Source organism: Sciurus vulgaris (assembly GCF_902686455.1).
Source record: "Sciurus vulgaris genome assembly, chromosome: 3".
In the NCBI taxonomy this organism is placed as follows: Eukaryota; Metazoa; Chordata; class Mammalia; order Rodentia; family Sciuridae; genus Sciurus; species Sciurus vulgaris.
In genome coordinates this window covers 7,237,927-7,262,502 of record NC_136463.1, presented here as the reverse complement: position 1 = coordinate 7,262,502, position 24,576 = coordinate 7,237,927, and the positions used below count along the sequence as shown (strand labels likewise).

Genomic DNA, 24,576 nt, shown 5'->3' with positions numbered 1-24,576 from the left:
CTGCAGTGCACCTGGGACGGGAGGCTCGGTGTCCCTGGGGGTCCTGGCCATCTTTGGGAGCCCCTCCTTAACTGTGTGGTGCTGACTTCGGGCTGCTGGCTGCTGGGCAGGTGGACACTCCACATGGGGAGGAAGCCAGGCAAGGACACCTGCCCCGCTGCCCTGTCCCCTGCAATTCTGAGTGGGGTGCAGGTGGCCGGAGGCCACACTGACCCAGCCAGATCCTCAGGGTGGGGAGAACCGTGACTATTTTCCAGAACCGAGAGAACGGACAAGAGCTACCCATAGGCAGACTCTTTTAGGAGCCACATGATAAAGGTAAAAAGAAACGGGAGAGATTATCTGGAATAGCATATTTTATTTAACCCAACATATGAAAACACTGTCATTTCAACACATAATAAATATAAAAACTATTAGTGAGCTATCTTGCATTCTTTTTCATGCTAAATCCTCAAAATCCGGTGTGTTCTTCATCCTTCCACTATGTGAGCCCAGAGCCCTGGGCTCCACAGTCAGACAGGACGGGCCACAAAAGTCATAGCGACACGTCTCCATGGTCTCCACTCTCGAATCCAGAGGCAGTGTGTTTCCTGTGGCCTCCTGGTGGTCTCCAAGCACGCACATCTGGAGACAATGACCAGGGGCTCTGCAGACGGTCAGGTCTCAGGATATGGTTCCCTGGCCAGGCCGGGAGTCTTGCCTCCTTCTGTTTGCAGGATGGGTGGGGCTCAGGCGCCTTGGGGCTGCTACCAAGTGCCCCCCATACCCTGGTTCTTTCCACTTCTGGTACCAGGGCAGTCCTGGGCGTGAGCTAAGGATGCCATCAGAATAGGACAAGGAGTCCGGGAGAGCTCCAGCCGGGAACATGGCAGCTTTGGTGAGAGCGGGGACCTGAACACCACAAAGAGGAGACCCCCTTCCCTAGCACACAGGCGCATGGCAGCATGATCACAGACTCCATTTGTTCAGTGCCGCCAATGCTTCTGTTTACAGGAGCCCAGGTAAAGCCTCACAACCACCCTCGAGATAGGTCCTATCATTTCCCCCATTTTAAAGATGAGCAAACAGAAACACAGAGAGGTGAAGCATCTTCTTTAAAGTCACACAGCTAGTTAGTGGGGCGGCCAGGATGTGGACCTGGGTAGAGTTTTACCGAGGCGTCAGTCCTCCCTCGCCAGCCTCGAAGCGCCTAAGTCTGTTGTCACCTGGAAGCCATAAATATCATAATGAGGGGAGAAGGAGTGGGAGATGGAAAGTTGGGAGGCAGTTCAGAAATGGTGCTGCTGTCTGGCACGGCCACGCCGCCGTCCCAGATGCTGGAGACACTCCACCACTGCCTGGCGGGTGGGAACAGGGAGGGTGCGGACAGGCATGTTCCCAGTAGACAGCTTGCCAGGAGGGTCTCTTGCCCCACGCCGGGGGGAGCGCCCCGCGCCCAGGGAAGGGAAGCCTATGACTTCATCATTGGGACAGTGGCCAATGACATCACCAGGGGGGCCAGGAGCCAGGCCCAGCAAGTTATTTATGGAAACGGCTGGCGGCCAGGCACAGCTCCTGAGCTGCTTCAGATGTGGTGGGCTAGAGCTTCCAGCTGGCCCTTGGGGCCACCAGGGCGGGGCAGGCGGAGGAGGAAGGAGGAAGGCTGGAGGAAGGAGGGGGCCAGGAAGGGGGCAGGGCTGCTTGGGGCTCCGCGGGGTGCTGGCAGGGACCACGGGGGCGCACGCTTCTCCCGCATGGAATCTGCCTGTCATCGCCACCCTGGCTCCGACAGGGTGCCTGGCCCTGGAGCTCTCCCTCGAGGCCTGAGACTGGATGAGCTCAGGGAGGGCGGCCCAAGGACTCTGACGGGAGCAAACTCTTCGGTGCACACCTGCATCTGTATGCACAGGGGCATGCATGGGTGCACGGTTGCACAGGGGTCGATGTGACCCCTGGGTCCTTGCGTGTGGGGGTCCTGAGGGGTGGGTGTGCAATTAGCCCACGGGTGTGTGAGTTGGTGGACGTCCGCACCTCTGCCTGTCCTGTGTGCGGAGGGGGAGAAAGAGGGCAGCAGAGCTGGCTGTGGGGAAGCGGGGCCACGGGGGAGAGAAATCACTGTAGGAGGATGGGAAATATAATTTCAGTGGAAGATACAGAGGCACTTAGAGAAGCTTTGGCCAAACTAGACAAACCTTTCAATCCATTTATCAAAAACGCCTGCAGCACTGCTCCTGAGCAGGTGCAACAAGAATAAAATATTGAGCAGAAGCGGTGATTGTGGGCCTGGCGGAAACCCATAAATAAGAAGTTCCTGAGACGCTCGCCCTGACCCCACAGCTCTGCTCCGGCCCAACCCTCTGCCCAGCTCACCCCGCAGTCTTAGTGGGAAATGGCCCCAGCAAGGCGGGTGGGGGCCCAAGTGGCCAGAGCCCTGGCATCTCCACCTTAGGCCACAGGGAATGACACCCCAGGGAGCTGGGCAGACCAGAGTGGCCAAGGCCCATGCAGACAAGCTCTGGCCTGGTGGCCGCCAGGGTCACTTCTCATACCTCCTGGGCTTGCTAACTTTCCTCCTTCCCTTAAAACCCTCCCCAAGGAACCAAATCCCGAGAACTTGAACAGTGCTTGGCTGTTCCATGGGCCCCCATGAGGCAGCATGGGGGTGGGAATAGGGCCAGAGAGCCGCTCAGGGGCTCCTGAACCCCAACCCCAGCCTGTGCTCCACCAGATGCCCCTGCTCCCAGGTCTTGATAATTTGGGTCTTTGGGTGGTGGGCGTTCGGTGGATGTCCTGCGGAATGGGGTCCCCTCCCTGGCACCCTTCTTTCATGCCACCCCTCTTCAATCCCAGAATAGAAAAGCAATACCTTCTCAGATGCTTCTATGCGTGGCCCACAAAACGGCGGGGCGGGGGGGCAGGTCTCGCTGATTTTTTTTCCAACCCTGAGTCCACAAAAGAGTAGGGGGCCCTCCCCCCACACAGGCCACTCGGGGCTCGGAAAACTGCCTGTATCCTGCGACTCTACCACCCGCCAAGGACGTCACCTGGACCTGCGTCGCCAGAGCCAGGACCCAGAGGGCAGGAGAACCCGCCTGGGAGATGCTGCCCAGGGCCGTGGCCACGGGAGTCCACGCTCAGGGCCATCCCAGCTGCAGCCAGGGGAGCGGGAGGAACAGTGAGGGGAAGCCCGGTTCAGCAGAGCAGGAAGCTGAGGGGCAGAAGGGAGGACCCTGGCCGGGTGGCAACAAGCGGGGTCACATTGCCCTCCCGGCTTTCAGAGCTCAGCAGGCGGGAGCCGGCTTTCCCTGGGCTGGTCTTGGAAGGTGAGGCCTCCCCCTGACCTCGCCCTGCATCTGCATTCGGGTGCCTGCCTCCCCCAGCCTCTGCCTCCTTCTCTTCGCAGAGGGCTCGGGTTTTCTGTGGTTCTGTGGTTCCTGCGGAAGACGCCAGCCAAGAGGCCCTCATCTCCCTGGAACCTAACCCCACCCTGTCCCTTCCTCCTGCCTCCTCCTCCATCCCAGGACCAAGCAAGGTCCGAGGTCACAGGTTCCTGGACCTGGAGGAGACGGCACACCTGCAGAGAGGCGGCAGCTGGAAGGAGCCTCTGCCTCCTGCTCCCGGGGCACCGTCCCCTTTGACGGGTGGGGGTGGAACAGCAGAGAGAACCTCCCGCAGCTGCCAGCTGCCGCTCTGGAGCGTAAGGGATGATTCCATCCTGGAGAGAGGAATGAGCGGGATCGAGCGCACAGCCACCTGGTTCTCAGGGCTGGAGCTGCTTTCACTGCGTTTCTGCACAACGCTAAACGCCGTCTGTCGCAGAGTCTGCCGGCCCCGGGACCCGTCCCTCTCCTCGCTTCCCTACAGCCCGGGTTTCCTGCTGAACAGGCCTAAGTGTGGGAGGGGCGGGGAGGAAAGTTGCCAGGGCAACCATCCCAGCTGGCTCTTCCCTCTGCCCTTGGGAATCTGTAAGAAGAAGAAGCCGTCGTTGTCCTGGGGTGCCGGGTGCAGCCTCGCAGGATGAACAGGACGTCACCTGCGCCCCAGCTGCTTGCATTACGGCCTCCTTTAAAGACTCACAGCCGTGCTGCAGGGAGCTGGAGGGGAGGCTACTGTTTCCCTGTTCTCTTGGTTCCTCCATCACCTTATTTAGGGAGATGTGTTTGGATGATAAGGACGGCGACGACACCACCCTGTGCCTACTCCAGGTCAGGCGTTCTCTTGGGGTTGCTCTTTCATCAGTTCGAGGAGCCTATGAAACAGTATCACTCTCCTCGTGCTTCACATGGGGACACTGAGGCTGAGAAATGCCTTGCGACCTGCCAATGCCCACAGGTAGCCAAGGACAGATCCTAGATCCAAGTCCCAGGCTAACAGCTCCAGACCCAGGCTCCTGCCCACTCGCTTTTCTGCTTCCACAGGGGAAGTGGCTAGAGGCAGAGAAGCTAGAAGCAGGCCTGAGGGATTCGCTCCTCTCGTGGCGCAGGTGGACGGGGACTTTAGTAGCTGTGCAGAGGGGGCTGCCGGTCCCACTTGCCTGGGGCTTCCATGCTTTTATTCTTGAAGGTCTTGCATCCTGGGAACCTGCTGGGTCCCAGGCACATTGAGATAGATGGTCAGTCCCCTTGGGGTGGGGGTGCACAGAGAGGTGGGTGTGAAAGGAGTACCCGGATGGGCCCTGGGGATCCGCCTGACTTGGGTTCAAGGTAATCAGGATCCCATTGGGGGAAGAACGAGTCGCCTCCTCTGGCCAGCTCATCTGTGATTCTGAGCACCACCAGCTCGGTCTCCTTCTTCTCCACTGGGACCCATGCACCCTGCCCCCTCAGGTCCTTGGCCACGTTTGTCCCCGGGCTGCAAGTGCCCCCCACAGGCCCCTGACTCCTGCCACGGCTGCACCTGGCCCTGACCCCACCTGCATGCGGTTTCCCTGTAGATGGCAAGTGGAGCCTCCTGTACCACAACAATCTCCACCTTCCGTGAGCCAGGTCAGAAAGGGGTCACGGAGGAGGCTGAGCTCACAGGGAGGAGTTGCGGGGTGCGGGCAGCTGGATGCTGGGTCCTGCACAGCCGGGCAGCCGGCAAGGTGGAGAAAGGTGAGAAAAAGAACAGGAGAAAGACAAAACTCCTGGCAGGAAAAAAAAAAAAAAGTTCAATCAGATTTGTAAAGGGCACAATTTACAAATCCGTCACATATTTTACTAGGCTGGGATTTACGGATTAGCCTGTAATACTTAGGCGGCTTTTTGTAATAAAACCCTGAGCCGAGGCAGCCTTGGGGAAGTGAGGAGGAGGAAGGAGCCTTCTCTCTCCGTCTCCCTTTCATTTTCCCAGCATTTTCTTGATCTAGGCAGCCCCATTAATCTGTGCTTTATCTGCCTATGGAGAAGGATTGAGCTCTTTATTGGATTTTTGTCAAGAATAAATGATTTAGTTTGGGATATTGTGGAAACGATTTTTGTGGTATTACACCATCTAATAAATGAAACAGCAGGGATCAATCCCTTGCTTGCGATGTGTTCAACAGGCTGGGTGAAATATGTCCCACAATTATTTGGTATTGCACTCTATAGATATTTATAACCCAGCGTGACTGCCCGTACAGGTCTGCCCAGGCACGGGCACCTGTCCTGGGCCATGTGATCCACTAGCCCCGAAGCATGAGACCTGGGCCTCACGTGAGGGGCTGGTCGGAAATGCAGATCAAGCTCATGCCGGTAGCTGGGGTGAGTGCCCCAGAGAAGGAATCAGAGAGGGAGGTTCCATTTCCCAGGGCCCTGGGCTCAAATGTGTTTCCTGGAGCTGGTGGAGGCAGGGTGGGGAGACCAACAGGATGGACGTCATTGCCTTAGCAGGCTAGCCAGCCTGAGTATGTGGGGTTCCACTTTCCCTGTCCTCACCCACTGCACCCTCCTCTCGGACATCACCTCCAGGGAAGATGCCTAGAGCTTCCTGGAGGTGGGAGCTGGCTTTCTTCCCAGGCAGGCTCCGTAAGGTTCGTATCCCTGAAGGCTCACACGAATTTATGGAGAGCCTGTTCTCTGAGAGTGCTTGGCACTGAGCGGGCACCAGGTAAACGGAGTGATGGCAGAGGGCTTCCAAGAGGCCCCGCCCCGCCCCAAATGCATGCCCTTCTCACAAGCAGAAGCGGGGGCGAGAGGGAGAGTAATGTGACTGGCAGGATCCAGCCAGAGTGGGAACGCTGCTTCTCCACCCTCGCCCAGCCCCTGGCTCTCGAGGAAAGACTAGAAGGACTCCCGGAGTTGGCCACGGCTGAGCCCGGGCAGCGCGGCTCCCACCAGGCTGGGGGGTTGCTCACCTGGGTTTCCCCCTCTGACAGTCACACATTGGCTCCTACTGCTGCAAGGGGTCCCTGCTGCCCACGGACATCATACCACAAATGGGTTGGGAAGTTCAGGCACTGCTCCTCGGGTGTCGTGTTTGGTAAAGATTCACCAAAAAGCCACACAGAGAAAGGGACACTGATATCCACCAGTCCCTCAGCCCCTGGCTTCGCAAAGCTGGCAGCGGCCAGCATCCGCAGACCTCCCTGAGAGGCCCTGCTTCGCGGCCGTCCCTTGCGTGGGTGTTGGCAGAACGGGTGAGGCTACAGCTCTACGTAGCCGGCTATTTGGGTATTATTTTGTGCCATGTGCGCTGGCCTGTGCTGTCCTCTGTCCTGGCTGGAATTCTTGGCGCTAGGTGCTGCTGGGAGGGGAGTTCTAAGTGGCTTTGACACAACACGTTTCTTCTGCTTGGGGTTCGGTTTGAGGATGGCTCCTCATTTTGCCTCCTTCCCTTGCAAGGAAATACAGAAGCTTCCAGATGTCTGTATGACTGATTGAAGCACCAGCAGGCCCACCCAGGCAGCCCAGAGGCCTGAGCGCAGAGGCAATTCACACCCCACCCTCAGGACGTCCTGGGGATGGAAAGGAGCAAGTGCCCACTAGGGGTCACTCAGGAGACCTCCTGCTGGCCGAGACTGGTTTTCAGGAGATCAACTTGGGTCTTGGCCTTCAGATCTTCGGGTTCTTTGATGCTTCTCTCGACTTGCCAGGTGGCCTTTGGATCAGGTGTGTATGGAAAGTGTCAAAACCCATCAAAAACCCATCAAAACCCCAAACCCATCAAAACCGCAGGCTCCTCTGAAAGTCGTGTCTCGTGGAGACACCACCTCCTTAGCAGGTCGGCGGTTGTCATTCCAGCATGTCAACCCGAGACTCTGTCCTCACGGGGACTTGCCGCCTGTTGGAAAACAGTCTCCTCTGCATCCGGGCACAGAGCAATGCGGTCCTCGGGGTTTCCTGCAGCTCTGAGCCACCTCGGATCCTCCGCGCTCCGGCATTCCTCATTAAGACAGCAGGGGAGCACCCCATCCGCTCTGCCTTGGGCTCTCCAGAAGCCTGTTGGCATGCTCCATTTCTACAGTCACCTCCCTGGCTGGGCCACCCCCATCTCTGGGTGCAATTCCTGTCCATCCCTGCCCCTGGTCACCCACTCTCAACACAGCTTTGAGGCTGAACCCCCTCTGCTTAACCTCTTCAGAGCTCCCCCCGCAAAGGAATCAAGTCCTCCCCCTGTGGCTTCAGGCCCTTGCGATGTGGCCTCAGTGATGGCTCTGCCCACCTTTCCAGTCCCCTGCCCTGGCTCCCCTGCCCATATGGCCAAGTAGCCCAAGTCTGCTCCTGCCCCAGGGCCTTGGCACTGGCTGTCACTTCTGCCTGGAATGCTTTTCCACAGAGACCTGCGTGACTGACTCCTTTATCACTGTGAATTTTATTTTTAAACATCAGGCAGCCGTGTGGAGGGTAGGAGCACAGACTGGCCTCGAGTTTCTCTGAGGCCACCTGCTAGCCACCTGCTAGTACACACCTCTCTGCCTCACTTTTCTTCTCTGCAAAATGGGAAAATGGCATCCACTTAAGGGTCATCATGCACGTTAGGTGATTCAGTGCCTGCACTTAGAGGCTGAGGTAGAGCACCCAGCAGACAAGGGCCTACCCAAGAGATCAGTCCAGGCGGCCACCACGGTCCTGTTCAAACACCCCCCACTCCCAGTTTCCCTCCGCTGCAGCGTCACCTCCAACTTTGTGATTTATTTTTCTCTTACGTTTGTATTTACTGTCCACTTCCCCCCAGCAGAACTGCCGGGGCACGAGCTCTATCAGGGCAGAAATCTGTCCTGTGCTCACTGACGCGTGCCAAGTGCCCGTCGCAGAGGCCTTTAAGCAAGGCCTTATGGAGTAAGCACTCAGGTGCCCTCGTCCCCTTCAGGATGCTGCCTCTGTTTTAAAGAATGCTTTTCTGATTATCTAGGCAGAATACGTAGAGATTTCAGAGTGGGAAGCCAGGCGCTGCAGAGACGAACATTGAACCCCAGAGAACGAGTGAGACGCGCTGTCCTGAAGGTGGCCCTGAGATCGTGTGTCTGAGTTTTCTATTGCTGCTGTGAGAAATCACCACGAACTTGGTGGGTCAGAATGTGCATTTGTTATCCCACAGTTCTGGAGGTCAGAAACTCCCACTTTGTCCTGTGGGGCTAAAATCAGGCTATCCGCAGAGCATGCCCTTTCTGGAGGCTTCCAGGAAGTATCAGCTCCCAGACTTTTCCGGCTTGCAGAGGCCGCCCACATTCCTTGGCTTGCAGCCCCTTCCACCAGCAAGGGTACCGCTCTGACCTGGCTTCCCTCAGGGGGTCTCCTCTGTGACCCTGACACCCCTGCCTCTCTTAAGAACCCTCCCCATTCCTCTGGACCCGCCTGGATAGCCCAGGACAGTCTCCTTGTTTTAAAGTCACATCTACAAATGTGAATTGTATATTCAGGGGGAAAAAAAAAAAAGGATAGACAATTTTTAATAGGAAAAGCAGCTAGCCTGATGCCGCCAATAGAAAATAACAGAACTAATGGCGTGTATGTGCGCAATGTGGCCTCATTTTTCAGTCTTGGTGTTACAATTCACATAGGTATGTACATGCACATGTGTGGGCGGGGCATCCTGAATCAGGAAATTCCAAAGCTGAAGTGCTCCAAAATCCCAAACTTCTTGAGCACCAACATGAGGCCACAAATGGAAACCCCCACTTGCAATCTCAGGTGTCAGTTTGTATTCAGAATGCAGGTGTGCTGAAAATATTGCATAAAATTACCTTGAGGCTGTGCATGAAAGTTGAATATGAAGCATAAATGAATTTTGTGTTTAACCATGGGCCCCTCATGGTTGCTCATTATGTATATGCAAATATTCCAAAATTTATTAAAAAATCTGAAATACTTGTGGTCCCAAGCATTTTGGATAAAGATGTTCAATCTGTATATGTACAGATATCTTACACATACACCTTAGAGAGAGCTCTGGAGATACCAGATGATTAACAGTAGTTGTGGTAGGATACGGCTCTGACGTCTATATAATTCAAACTTATTTTTCGATGTAATGAGAATTTATGTGCACATGGAGAATGACTTTGTTTTTTTTTTTTTTACTTCAAAAAGGTTTTTTAAAAAAGGAAATGAAATTAGATGGAATAAAGATACATTTCAGGGAATATGAAAAATAAAGAAAATACTGGGTGTATTTCTTTTTAGTCTTCTTTCAACATGCAGAATGCAGTTTCTACTGAATGTATAGGTTTTGTTTTTGTTTTTTGTCCATGCAAGGCAGGCACTCTACCAACTGAGCCATATCTCCAGGCCCCTGAATGTAGTTTTAAGGCCTAACTTTTGTGGGATGTACAGGGAATTGAAACTGGGTTGCTTTCCCCCTGACCCATGAGCTGCATCCTCAGCTCCTTTTTAAAAATTTTATTTTGAGACAGAGTTTTGCTTTGGACTTGAACTTGTGATCCTTCTGCCTCAGCCTCTTGAGTGCTAGGATTACAGGCTTGTGCCACTGCCCCTAGCTAGGCCTGACTTTTTTAAACTTAATTTTATGTAGTGAACACTTTCCATGTCATTAAAGATTCTTGGCTTATGTATTTTTAATGGCTGTATAATATTCCTTCGTGGGTCTGTCATCATTTATTTATCCATCTGCCATCAATCCCCTCCCCGACCTCCATTAATGCCGCAGCTCCTTGGATGAGGAATGGTGGTTCTTACTGTTTCTGGTCAACGAATGTAGATCTGAAGCATTTCGGAGAATCTCACTGTCACTACTTCATGATAAAGAGGCATCAACCAAAGCAAATGCAAGCCATAGCATCTGTTCTCCTTCCGGGCACAGAGACCTTTCGTGGTGTTTCCGGGAGGGAGGTGACCTGCTCTGTGTCATCGTTCTCTGCATCATCTTGCTCATGTCTTCCGGTCCCGCAGCCCCTTTCTTGGCAGGTGCCCTGGTCTTTTAGCTCATGAAAAAATAAGCTCAGGATAAAAATAAAGTTGGAATACGAACTTAGTAATGTTCCAAAAATAGACCTCTCGGGCCTGGCTGTCTGTCCTTTGGTACGAGAACGCACCATTTGGCCGACCAAAGGTGGCCCGCGGGTTGCACAAGAAATGTACTGGAACCGAGGGAAGGGAAGAGAAAAGGAGATGCCTCGGCGTCGTAGCGGGATTTCTAACCCAAATGACAACATCGCTCTGCAGCTGGCCTAGTGGACAAAGGAGTAGGGGCTCGGGAGGCTGGGTCTGGGGGTGATGCCCAGGGACAGCCCCCACCTCTGGCACCGAGGCATTTGGCGTCGGCTTGTTGACCGTGACCACGTTTTCTGGATGCACAGGAAGAGCACTGACCTACTGTGCTTCGGTATGAATGCAACCGCAGAGGTGACCTTAAAACAGCCGTCCTGCAGAGTAAAGCCTCCCGCTGCAGCGGACCTGGGAGAAGAGGTTCACTGAGGGTTGACTCACAGTCTCAGGTTCGCGAAGAAGAGGGTTAAGTGGAGCCTTTTGCAGGAGTGTCTAGCTTGGCGTCTCTGCCTCTGCACCTGGGGATTAGACTGCTGGGCAGGGGAGCCCTGTCCTTGGCTCCGCCCTGGGAGCGTGGTCCTGCCTTCAGGGAGTTGCCGTCCAGGTCGTGAAGACAAGCGCGGGAAGCCCCAGTCAGGGCGCGGGAGACCCTGGTCACTTCCTCCTTCCTGGGCGGGGCTGACCTTTCAGCAACAGGCCCCCCTGGACTTCAGAGTTGACTGGGTTCACTCAACCTCTGAGGGCGGTCATTGTTCTGGGGACCACAAGCATGGAAATGAATAAGATCCTTGGTGGCAGTGAGGGTCTCAGTCTAGAAGGAAAGCAGGCGTGATATGGAGCAATCACAGTGGCTGGGGCGAGCCCCCAGGGTTTGTTCGTTCATTGGTTGGTTGATTGATCCATTCATTCATTCAGCAAATATCAAAGTTGGCTTGCCAGCCAGGCACCATGCTCCCGTGAAGGGCTAGGACAGATGTGTCCTTTACCCACCTGGAGCTGCCGGTCTGGCAATTGAGTGACAGGGGGTGAATAATAGCACAATAGTCTCTGATCTGCATCGGTGACAGAGGCGTTGAAGATGTAAATGCAGGGAGAGGCCACCTCAAAGATTCTGACGTCTTGGGCATCAGGTGGTCTGAAGGTGCCTCCTGGGCTCCGCTGCTGTCAGATGGCGTCTGGCCACAGTCAGACACAGCCCACTGGCCTCAGCACACACGTCCATGGAAGAGAGGGTGACGTGGGCGGACTGACGCCCAAGGTGACCTAGGAAACTCGTCATTACAGAGTGAACACCCAGGCCTTCCGCAGCTGGTAGAACTGGATCGTGAAAGGTGGTAACCCTGTCACCAAATGGCAAAATCATGGTGCTCACAGTGAGCCCTGTGAGAGGGACGACTTTGTTCACTGACGACATCCAGGTCCAGTGTCGGGAACACCATGGAGGACAGAGGTGCCCGGAAATGCAGGTTGGCTAGTGTGGGGGTGGGGTTCCCACATTCCAGCCCCGCAGATCCGGCGTCAGGAGGGGCCCTTCCCCGTGAAGCCGGGAGAGCTGGGGGAGAGGACGCTTTCCTGCTGAGAAAGCGACATCCTGCTCTGGCTGACAGAGTGCTCCTCCTTGGTAGAGGGGATGAAGAGGAAGAGGAACTTTCTTGCACAGAAGGGCATCTGCCCGTCTCCCACTTGGAGAGGAGGTTGAAATCGCTCTTTCAGATCTTCCAGTTACGCTGACGCAGGAGGCCCTCCGCCCTCCGCTGGGTCCCTCCCAGTGGCAGTTATCTCTGCCAGCAGAACAGCTCTATCTCACCACAGCATGCAGCTGCCTCGCCTCACAATAGAGAGGCTTGGGCCCCAAAGACAGCCCTGGTGCAAACAGCATCCCAAAGCCAGGCTGGTGTGGGGCGGGGGGGCTGCAGCAGCCTGCCAGCCCTCCTCCCAAGGTCCAGGGCGCAGGGGGTGCAGCCGGCGCCAGGGCAGCCGGGAGTGAGCTGCAGACGACATGGCTGAGAAAGCCTCCCTTGAAGGTATGGAGGTAAATGCCACCTCTGGGCCAGCGCCGCTCCCCTGGCAGGGAATGAGCTAATGAGTTATTACCCGAGGAGAAGAAGCCGCTAATAAATTCAAAAGCAAAGCTGGGAGGGGTTAAACTCCATTTTTAAGAAGGAGCTGGTGATTTATAAAGTATCTTCTCTCTTTGCCTCCTGGGGCTCCGGCAGCTTTCCCTGTCCCTGTCTCTGTCACCCCCACAGAGTGGCCCCTGACCCGCTGGGGGTGAGGTCTCCCAGGCCGATCGCACACCCTGCTGGCCTCTGACTCCTCTTGCCCCTGCCCCCTGAGAGCCACGCCCACCCCATGGGAGTTTCAAGCCCTTATCCTGCTGAACGTGGGCCAATTGGTTTCGAGAGCTCAGTCCCCAAGGAAGGCCACTAGGAAATCTGTCTTCCTTGGGAGTCCATTCCAACCTTTGAGCCCACAAATTACAAGTAGAACCAGCTCCGAATCGGCAATCAGGCTCTGGAAAGCGGTGTGGCTCCCAGCCAGAGGCTCATCTGCTGGGCCTTTGGGCACCGGCTCCCCATCCGGGAGACTGGCTGGCCACAACATTGTCCCCTCGCCCACTCTACTCCGCCTCACGCTCCGTTCCCAGAATCCCGGGCCTTCCCTCTCCACTCCCCCTTCTCTGCCTCAAACTATCAAGCCCCCGCTGCCTGACCTCATTGCCCGTTTCCGCGGTGACAGGCTGGTGATGTCACCGGAGGGGGCCTGTGAGCCTCCTCACAGGTGGGAGGATGAAAGCGCAGGTGCCCAGGGAGAGTGAAGGAACAAAGATCTTGGTTTTGTACCGTCGTGCCCTCCAAAATGGAAAACGGGGGTGGGGTAGACAGGGAGGCGAGGACCTAAGGCAGCAGCCGGCCCTCATCTCTCTGCTTGGACCAGCTCAGCTCAGGTCATCGCCCCAGCTCAGGGCAGTGCAGAGAGACGCCCCAAGTCTCTTCCCCAGACGCCCATGCAGCCCCCCACGCTTTCTGGATTGGCGATGGTTTTAAAAGCCACACCATCACCAGAGGGATGGGCACCTGTGGGTGCCGGGACTCCATTTTCCCAGGGGACCATTTTCTCCCTTCAACAGGGTGTGGCCCGAAGCCCGCAAACCCCCACCTCTGACTTCATTGCCCATTTCCCAGCTCCAGCAAACTTCAGGCCCTAGGCCTAGCTCCCTGCTAGCCTGGGTTCCTTCTGTCGCTGCCCCAGGGCCAACTGGCTTTCAGAAGGAGCCTCAGTGGTGGTGGTGGGGGGGGCAGGACATGCACTTTCACAGAGGACAGAAGCAGCTCCCCCAGCTTCTGCCCACCCACCCGTGGGTGGCCCTTTTGTGGCATCAAAAGGAAGGTGCAGCTTCCCGTTTGGAAATAAAGGCTCTGGCAGGCCCTCCCCCAGTCTGAAAAGCCCACTTCCACTGAGTTTCAGGTAATTTACCTGCAGCCTGAATAATTTAGACAAATTAGGCCTACTTGGACTTCAGGTGTCCCCATTACCTGGGTGATTTGCATGTTTATGAGTGAGGGGATTGGACTGGAGCTCAAAACGAATTCCAAATTCTGACTTGGGAAGCAAGTCCCTGAAAGCCCTTCTGCTGCTCCTTCACTTACCACCCCCTGGAGGAGGGGAGGGCGGCAGGGGGCAGGCCTGTCACCTATCCCAAACTGAGGAGTGAGGAAGGAGGCTGGCCTGGCCCTGGGCTGTGACTTAGTTTCTCCTTCTGGACCTGCCAGTGAGCCAAACGCTAACTGCCTAAGAGCAGCTCCAAAGGGAGGTGGGAGAAGAAAGTGAAAATCAACATCATCGATTGTTTAAACCTAGGGAAAAAGGGGGAAGAGGATTCCCATCGCCCTACCAGGAGGCAAAGAGTTAATCCTATAATCTAGTCTGCCAAGGAGGGAGGGAGGCAAGGACTGGAGCTATTTCCAACCCTTGATGCTTGGGGGTGGAGCTAGGAGGCTTGAGGTCGCCTGCAAGCATTAATGGAGCACCCCTGCATGTAGAGCCCACTCCCAAGTCATGGCTATTCCAGGGAATGCCTCTCCTCCATCTTCTGTTATTGCCTGGGCCCTTCGCCCCCACTGTTCAATTTCTTCTCTGTGCCTCCTCCCTTTCCTCCTCCAGGTCACAGCTCCCTGCTGGGCTCCGTGAAGTACCTACAAATGCCTGATGACCTTTTCAAAGTTGGCCCAATTACACTCAAGTGAAAGGACTTAGCAATGCAAAGTCTCACATGCACAGCCTTCTGTATGAGTAAGCGCCAGATCCCGGGTCCCTTGCTGCATATTGGACTCACCTGGAGAATGTTTTAAACTATTGGCGCCTGAGTCACCCTCCCAGAGAATACGATTTAATTGGTATTGGATGCAGTGGCATTTTTTTAAAAGCTCCCTGGGTGACCTAGACATGCAACAAAGTCAGAACTGCTGAACCAGAGGATTTAGGAGTTTTGAATTGTTCAGTGGTGAGTGTGTCTTTGGGCTGAAATTGATCAAGTTTGATACCCTAATAATGAGATCAAGACACAGATTCTATTTGCCAGGTAAGTCCCTACCTTGCTGCAAAAGCATGATATATGGTTTTCACGAGTTTTATTGTCATGGCTTTTAATGAGATTTGGTGCAAGTTTAGATTTGCACAGAATAAAGTCTTCACTAAACTGCCATTTAGTTGAAGGAGGAGGTGACAGGAAGAAGTAATTACTATTTGTTGAATATCTGTTGTGGGCAGGAACTGTGCCTGAAAGACTATACTGAAATTTCATTTATTCTTTCCAACATTATGCCAGATGGGTATTGTCTCCATTTTACAAAGGAGAAACTGAGTCTCAGAGAGACAAGTGAGTTACCCAGCTCTTGAGTTCTAGGAGACAATTTTCCACGGGTCTCTCACATTTCTGTGGGTCTTGCAAGCAGAGACACTAATTACCTTTGTTCTGAACCATCTTGACAAAGACTGCATGGTGAACAGCTTTGGAAGATACATTGTCACCCTCTGGAATGGAAGGTAGGCATGCTTACTATCCAGTATAAAAGATTCAGATTCCCTGAGCTCAGGGCTCCTTTTGATCCACTGTGTGTGCTAGAATCACCCAGCACTTTCTGCATTACCTTACGGGAACTGTGGCTAGGGGTTCTGGGGCAAAATCAATGCTTCCCTGACTTCCATTATTGCTGTGATGGATTGTGTTTTGACTCTGTTCTGTGGATCTCACGTCTTCTGCCAGCACGGATGAAATGGTGGCAAGCCAGGCTGACTTGTTAACTCATGGTGTAAAACCTCAGATCCTGCGTGGTTCCTGATGAGGAACAGTGGATTTGGCATCTAAATCTATATCTGTTTCCCTCGAGAGCTGTGTGTTTAGGAGATAGGTGAGCAAGAGGTGATATTTAAGCAAAATCTGTGTTCTCCATTAATGATTGATTTTCAACTAGATACAAAGTAACACAGATTAACCACCTTCCCCTTTCTGTGAGATAAATAGATTATATCAAGTGTTAAAAAGAAGCTGGGTGCAGTGGCTCATGCCTGTAATCCCAGCAGCTCTGGATGGAGGCTGAAGCAGGGGGATTGCAAGTTCAAGAACAACTTCAGCAACTTAGCAAGACCCTGTCTCAAAATTAAAAATTTTAAAAAGGGCTGGGGATACGGTTCAGTGGTTAAGTACCCCTGGTTTCAATTCCTGGTATCAAAAAAAAAAAGACATACAAAACTTGGGGTCAATGAGGTTCCCTATTGGTTCCCAATTCCTCTTTGGAGCTAGCTCTTCTTTTAAGAACTTTTCACCCAATCCCACAAGAATGGCCTCTAGGTCTGCACATACTCCTCTGGTCCAGCCTTGTTTTGTCACCCCAAATTCACTCAACCTGTGGTTATCAGAAACCCACTGCTTGCTAATTTTTCAAATTGGAGAGAGATGAGTTTTCTTCTGCCATTCATGCTGATAGCCTGCATGCCCCTCTGTCTGTGACCACTTCTCCCCTCAAGGGCAGACTCTTTGGAAGGCCATGGTCATCTCCAGAAGCCTTTTCCTAACACCCTTCTTTACTTCAAGCAGCCAGGTTACCAGGGAAGCCTCAGTGTGGAAAGATGGCTTCCCTCCAGCACCAGTTACCTTCTCCGCTAATGAATGAGAATTTCGTATGCAATGGTGGTTTCTCGTAGCAGGTTCTGTATAATTTTCAGCTGTTAATTATTATCATTAAAAATTATTAAAAATAACTGTGCATTATGTGCCAAGAACTTTTTAAGTGCTGTGTAAAGTGTCTCAATTTTACTCAACAGCCCTAAAAGAGAAGTATTTCACTCAAAGAGGCGGAGGTTTCAAGGAGGTTGGGTGTCTTGTCCGTGGAGCTAGGAAGTGGCAGAGGTGGGACCTGAAGCCACAACTGCCTGCCTCTAAAACAGAGCTTTTCTCTACCCACCTGCCTAAAAAGTGTCACTGACACATGCACACAATACAATGGCTTTGGCGCATTCTCAGATGCCGCTGCCATGGCCAGTTTCTCTTAGAATGTTTACATCACGCCTCCCCAAGCCCTGAACGTTCGCTATCACCCTCGGTCGCCTTCCCCAGCTACAACTGGCTGCATTTTATAATGGCTCTAAAGAAGCCATTTTCTTCCCTTTATCTGAACATCGTGGTGTATTTACATACACTTGTAAACTGGTTGCCTCTTTGGGTGACTAACAAGCTAAGAATTGCCCAAAGACCTGCTGCCTTCTCTCTGATATTGTCCTGGGTTGGTTCTTGTCCCCTTCCTTCTGCCCAGAGGCCCCTGAGAAGGGCTTCAGAAGGCTCCATTCAGTCACTGGTGCAGGAGGTACGAGTTGAGTTGGGGTTGAGGTTGAGACAGACGGGGACCCCAGAAAACTTGCAGCCCCTACTCTGGTCGTGCATCTCCTGAACAGAGGAGACACCTCTGTCTTCTCTTAGACAGCCCATCCCCTTTCAGAAGCACCTCATAAGACCTTCGGATGAGGGCAGTTCCTTGGGGAAGGTGACCTTCCCGGGACACAGCTTTGCCAGCTTTGGCCTGAGGGCAACCACCTTTGCCAAGAGTTCAGTACAAGTGCGTTTTCCTGAGTTCCCCCAGAAGCTGGCCCTGAAGGGCTTGAGGGCATAGAGTTCTAGCTGGGAGGCCCAGGGAGCAGAGGTGGGAGGAGGTGAGGGCTGGGCAAGGGTACTAGAAGGGAAGGAATCCACTGCAGGGGCCACTTCTGAGCTTGCCACCCCCGTGGGGAGCTGCTAGGTAAACCCTGAACTTCATGGGCACCACCCGAGGCCCTGGGGGGTCAGTGCCCAGAGTGCACCAGTTCCTCTGCTCTCTGGGGAGCTGTGCTCCTGGGACAGAGCAGTCTAGTGCATTTAGGAAAAAGCCCTCTGGCAGAGCAATGCAGATACTGGCAGTTGGAGGTTGGCCGGAGTCCATAAAATGTTCAGGTCCAAGGCATGTGGTTGGGTACCTGCAGCGTTTGCTAAGCCTGGACCTTTTTAAGCCCAAAAGTCCAGGGGGTTGGGCCTGGGGCCTCAGGATCGCTTGTGCCTCCACCCCTGGGCCCCACCCCTACTCCTCCCATACTCATGAGGGCAGCAAGGAGTCAATTAGACGAGGTTTATCAGGAATCAACTGGTAAGGAGCTGCCATTCACTGCTGAAGTCAGGACACCTTCCAGGAAGTTTTGCAGAGTTTGGAGCCCTGGAAGAGATCACTTGAGGGGGAAGTCACTCTAGGACGGGAGGAGTAAGTTCCACTCCTCTGGGGGCTCAGGGACACCGTTTTAAAGACTTATCAGAGTCTGGCTTCCCAGCTGCAGCCTGACAGGTGTTCCCCTGCCACACCCCTTCCCAGGTCCTGGAGCTGCAGGGCCAGCGGGGGATCAGGTGTGCTGTCTGGGCCCAGGGGCCTGAGCGGAAAACCCCATCATGGTCCTTGGTTGGTACTTGGAGAGCTCAGCTCCTTGGGGCTCCTCTCTCCTGGAACGGGAAGCCCAAGGCCAAATTGGCAGGTGCTCATTCATTCACTCACTGACTGATTTATCCACCTGTTCACTGTCTTCTCTGGAGCCATGGCAACGATTCACAGCGTGAGGAATGCGTCAACCCTTCAGCTTCCTCTGGAGACCTGGAGAGTGGAGCCTGCTAGTTGCCCGGTGTGGATCCGGAGCGCCCTTCCTCAGCCCCTTGCCAGCTCTCCGCGCCCGCGGTTCCCTCTCCAGCCTTGGTGCTGAACAGAAGAGTCCAGGGGGTCCTGCCCACAGCCGTGTCCTGACCCCAGCACTGCCGCTGGCACCTAGCAGCAGCTCCAACACCCGTGAGCCCAGAGGCGGAGGTGCCGTGGGAAAGCAGATGTGCACGTTTTTCTAGGCTCTTCCTCCCTCTGGTATTGGTGCCTGTGCGCCTGTGTCTGTGCCTGTGCGTCATTGTTTCAGGTCCCTGAATAGCTGTGTGGGGAGTCCTCAACAGGCACCATCCTCTCTTCACAGTGTCTTGGGAGAAGGAACGTTTTCCTCTGGTGTCTGACTTCCTAAGCCCACAGTCTTCATTTTCCACACACGCACAGCTCCCGGATTTTCAAATATTTATACTCCTATATTTAAAATCTGTGAAATTTCTCTTTCTTACCCTTATGTGCTTATGCACTCTCTCCTGCTCCTTGCCACTTGCACTCTCCACCTTACTTCCTCCTGGTCCCCATAGGTGTGATGTGTATCTAGAGAGATAGATGATAGATAGGTGATAGGTGATAGATAGATGATTGATAGATAGATGATAGGTAGTAGATGATAGATGATAGATAGGTGATAGGCAATAGATGACAGAAAGAAGATAGACACACACACACACACACACACACGTAGATATAAATGTTGGAAAATCTTGGGGGGGACTCCTCTGCCCCTTGTTTGACCATTTAAGGTATCACAACCTCCCAGAGATAAGACCCTAAATTGCCAGAATATGTACTTAAAGAAACTCCCAAACAAGGTCACATTTTTGACTTTAAGTTGGGTCCTGGAGGAATACCAAGACCCTATGGCAGGTCCTGAATGATGAGCCAGCCAGGGAGGGGCATGGTGACTCAGCCTGCTCTGAGCTGCCCTCAAGGGCTCCTGACCGGAAGGTCTGCCCTCTGGAAGAAGATTCCCCCAGGTTGCGGGGGAGCTTGGCAGGCGAGGAACTAACTGGTGTCTGCCCAGGGCTTCTGAGAGGCGCTGAATAAATGTGGGCACCCTGTGGGTGTCTGGCTGCTTAGGGTCTTAGCATTGGGAGGTCATGAGGTCTTATGATGCTGACTCAGGGGCAAAGGAATCCCCAACCTGACAAACCCCGTGGACTCCCGCCACCCCACACTCCCTAGCCCAGCCACCACCTCCTGACTCCCTGACCTAGAAAGATCTCTCCCCCTCTGCCCTCGCACGCATGGTCCCCTCCACCTGAATCGTTTGTCCTTCATCTTTCAGGACCCAGGCAAGGCATCTTCTCCTTTGAGCCCCCGAGGCTGACACGGAACCCAGAATTCTGAGCTCTGAGGGGCCCTGGCCCCAGCTGCTGTGTCTGCGGGGAAGCTGCTCACTCTGCAGATCAACTGCCTGGTCCGCGGCTGGCTGCCCCTCCGACTGAGCGTGTGGAAGGCGTAGACTGTCCTTCTGATCTTTGAAGCCAGATCCCCTGCGCAGCACGGCACTGGCACAAACACGGTGGGTGAGGGGCGAGGCTGAACCGTAAGACACACGAGGAGCCATTAGAGATACGGGCTCAGTAGCCTTCAACCAAAATGCTCGGGACTGCAGGTGTTCTGGAGTTGAGATTATTTTCTTTCAACATTTGGGTATACATAACGAGGTACCTCGGGGACGGGACTCAAGCCCAAATAAGAAATCCGTTTGCTTTACATATGCCTTACGCACGCAGCCTGAAGGTCATTTTGTATACATCTTCAGGGTTCCTGCGTTTTGACTCTGACCTCTCACATGAGGCCAGGTGTGCTGGAATTTTCTCCCCATGGTGTCGTATGAGTCAAGTAGAGTGCCCAGACTTTGAGTTTTCAGATGAGGGGCTGCTTCCCCTGCAATCTCACTAGTTCCTCTAAACTTTCTACGAAAATGGAATTGTTAGCCCCACTTTTCTGGAGAGGAAATTGAGATGCAAGGGTGAGGTGCTTCCCCAGCTTCCCCACAGGGTGGGACGGAGCTGAGAACCAACGCAGGCGGGACCCGCTCCTAGATGAGGCTCCCAGGCCCCGGGTGTGTCCAGCCAGAGCACAAGCTGCATTCAGGAACGGAGCGTTTAATCAACATTTCACACCCTCAGGTCACGCGGCTGAACGACGCATGGGAGGAAGGTCCACCTGGGCCCCCCGGCCTTCCTCACTGCCTGTTCGGGATGCCCACGTCCTCTGTCCCAGCCGGCCTGTGGGCGCCAGGCCTGCTGCACTTAGGAATGTTGAACCTGACAGTCCAGGTCTTCCCCTGTGTATCTCTTCCCCTTTCCAAGCCAGACCATGAAGTTCTTGGTCATTTTCCTCCTTCCTGACCTCATGGAGGAGCAGGGAGCCCTAGTGACCCTGGCTGGGTGCCCACCAGCTGTCAGACCCACTGTGGGTCCTTGTAGGAGTTATTACAAGAACTTCGTCTCTTTGAGGTCTGTGTTGTTATCCCCATTTTACAAAGGAGAGAAGCTCTGATCTTGGAGAAACTGGGCCGCTGGTCCAGATGACCCGACTGTAAGATGAACCTAACTACAGGCTTCTGCCTTTATTAGGAGGGGTGTTTTGAACTATGAAAGAAGTAACCACTTTCACATCTTTCTAACCAGCAGGCACTAATTGGCGTTTGCCTAGGGCTTTGGAGAGAACGGAATAAACTCTAGGTTTCTGGGGGCGTGGAGTCTTATTCCTAGAGCTTAGGGTGTTTCTGTACCAACCAAGAGGCAAAGGAATCCCCCAGAGTTCTGCAGCAGAGACACAGCTGGAGGATCCTCTTTGTCTTGCACAAGGGAAGAGGTGTCTCCAAAGAAGGGTCTGAGGGGAGAAGGGGGAATTCCACTCAGGACCAGAGAGGTTTTGGCTTACAAGATTGGCATGTGCCAGTCTAAGGCATAGACGGAGGTTGATTCAGGGAGGTAGCTGCATGTTGCAGGGGGAACAAGGGCACCTCCAGAGGGAGGCAGCAGCCTACTGGTGGTGCTGATGCTCACGGGCCCATGCTGGGCTGCAGGAGAGCTGGAGGGGTGGAGCTGCATAGATTCCACCCTGGTTTTCCCTGTGCATACGCATTGCTCTCTTGTTACAAGGGCACGGTCCAGGGCAGGGGCAGGGCCCGTTGCTCAGGAGTTGCGACTGTCCTGGGTGCTTCCTGCATGTCAGTGGTGTGGGGTACTTCCTCTGAGACCCAGAAGGTTCCCTTTATTCCCACATTCCCATGTGGCTGTGCCTGAGCCCTGGACCACCCGCCTGTCTCTGACTAGGAAAGGTAGCAGTCATTGAACCTGATTCATTAGGAGCTCGAGGAGCCCTAGATGAGTGGCAGCCTTTTGACGTCCAATATGAACTCCTGATACTCAAGGATCAATCCAAGTACCAACTGGGTGGCTCAAGGGTCCTCCACCGTGGGTTTATCAGTGACTGAGTGAGGCCAAAGTTATCAATTCCATATTTGGGACCACGTGGACCTTACCATTTCAGAGTCAGGGTTAGCATGACTAACAACCCCCCCGCCCCTCCACACACACCAAGCTTGGCACCCTGAAGCCCGGGGACAAGACATGCTTGTGAGGAGCAGCCACGAGGACAGGTCTTGAGGGTGGCACCTGGAGGCATGGGCTGTCTCCGCACCCTCTCTCCATCCTCTCCCCTTAAGGGCTGCTGGCTCTGGGTTTTCCTACTGAGGGAGGCAGGAGAGAGACCAGGCGGTCATGCCCGCTTTTCTGCCTTCGCCTTTGAAAACAGTCCCTGCATAAATAAACTCACTCCAAATGATCTAATTTGAATCTGATCACAGTTTGGACCATGATTAGTAAACACCAGGGTGGATCAGGGGACTTCATGGCCCTGGATGGACTTCGGTCAGAGACTGTCTGACCTGCTCCCCTTCTGGTCACTAGCGTGCGTGCGAGTGAGGAAAGAGCTTGCGCCTCTTCCATTTTACGCAGCGTCTATTTACTATTCTCCCCGAAACGACGAGTCTCAGAAGTTGCTCTACACACTATAAATCTGGGTTTCTTGAACCAGTAATTGTCCCTTAGGGGCAGGAAGGGGTCAGCAGGTTATTCTACTCTTCACTATTTTGACATCCTTTTTCATTTCCAGAACAAAGCTGATAAGGAGAACCTCAGGTCGCATGCAGTTTTTATTGACCTGCTGACTTCTGACTTCGTGGAAGGAGTTGGTTATCGGCCAAGAGTTATGAACTCATCATAGGCGGCCCAGTGATGTTGTGAGGGTCAGGCATGACATGAATAGTCACCCAGAGAATCTGGTGATAATTCAGAGCTATGCAAAATAAGAGTGTGCTCGGTCCTCCTCCTCTGAATATGTATCTTAGTGACTGGAAATGCCTTTTGGATTATCTGAACAGCCCTCTTTTGATAAAAAAAAAAAAAAAAGAGAGAAAAAAATCAGCAGCTTCCTCTTTGTGACGCTATTACTTTGTTGTCACAGAGCAGCAATAAATTCATCAGCAGCAATGACTGTCAGGATGACAGCCCCAAGAAAAACTAAGACAAAGCCACTTGTTTTGAGGGAAAGGTGCCCACCACCCACCGATGGAGTGTGTTTCTGTTTCAGCAGCTCTGTCGTACAAGTTAGTTCCTTTTGTTGTGCGGGGATGAGTGTTGTTATGACTGCTGGTGGAATTTACAGCGGCTACGCCCCTGAGATCAGACGCTCCGTGTTTAGCATGATCACAGTGAGCACCTGCTAACTCCTGAGCGGTGACTGGAGTGTCCCCAAGCTCTGCATGGTGAAACTGAATCCCCAGACGGAAGCCTACGAGGGGTTAGAGGTGGGGCCCTTGAAGAGGGCCTAGGGTTAGGTAAGTGGACCCCCAAGACTGAATCCCCGTGGCTGGAGCCGAGGGAGAGCCACCAGACGGGCACATGGCAGACACAGCAAGCTCCCTGTTGCCCACCAGTCCAAGCCCTGCACCTCCTTGGCACTCTGCCAGCAAGAAGGCCACCGCCAGATGCAGCCCTTCAGCCTTGGACCTTTAGAACCATGAGCCAAAAATTAAGCTCTTTTCTTTATAACTCACCCAGTCTGTGGTATTGTGTTGTTGCAATAGAAAATGGACTCACGTGTCCCCCGAGAAACAGCCACCCCAGAGCATGACGTAAAACCGGGGACTCTTGAGCATCCACCCGTGAGAGCAGAGTCAGGCAGTCTAGTCAGCGTGGGAGGGGTGAGGTTGTCCCTCAGACCTCAGTCACTCAGAAACACGAGGGTTTATGTCTCCCTCAGATCACAGACACACACACACAGCCAAACTGGGACCCAGCCCTCATGCCATGCCACCCTGCCAACTGCAGAAGCCAGGTTTCCTGAGCACCCTGCGTGGGTCTTGGGCAGCCTCTGCACCAGGGGGAAGGAAAATGTGTGAGGCACCTTCAGGCTCTTAATGCCCGTGCCAAGGACAGAGCCTGCTCCTGTTCACGTTTCACAGGCCAAAGGCCACGGCAGGACTTCGTGGGAGGGCAAGCCCACCTGCCACGTTCCCGAAAGGAGGGAGGGCCCCGAGAGCCTAAGTCAGTCCCAGTGACGGTAGCCCCAGATGCCTCTTAGGGAAGACCTGGCCCTGCCCACGGAGCACCCCTGCTGTGGAAGGCCAGGGTACTGTCTAATCAGGTGACATTTTTTATCAAGACCCTCACTTCGGCCAAAAAGCACAGTTTGCTAGGGCTGCCAAGACAGAGCACCACAAAGCAGGCGCCACAACCAAAGAGCAGTGTCCCCTTGCAGCCTGGGAGTCCAGATCCAAAGTCAAAATGGCTGGGGGGCCACCATCCCCCGACAGCCCACAGGGGAGGGTCCTTCCTTGCCCTTCCCAACTTCTGATAGTGCCAGGTGGCCTGGACCTTGAGGCAGCCTCACTCCCACCTCCACCTGAACCGGTCCAGGGCTTCTCTGTGCGTGCCTGCACCCAATGTCCC

At 54.0% G+C, this 24,576-nt stretch overlaps 1 long non-coding RNA gene across 1 annotated transcript in view; it reads left to right on the top strand.

Moving 5' to 3' along the window:
- LOC306658199 overlaps positions 1-20,073 on the top strand; it is a 37,200-nt gene extending 17,127 nt beyond the window's left edge. Inside the window, exons 2-4 of the long non-coding RNA XR_013762987.1 lie at positions 14,553-14,970; positions 18,496-18,779; positions 19,893-20,073. This is a non-coding gene — a long non-coding RNA (uncharacterized lncRNA). The remainder of the gene's footprint in view (positions 1-14,552; positions 14,971-18,495; positions 18,780-19,892) is intronic.
- Positions 20,074-24,576: the final 4,503 nt, after the last annotated feature.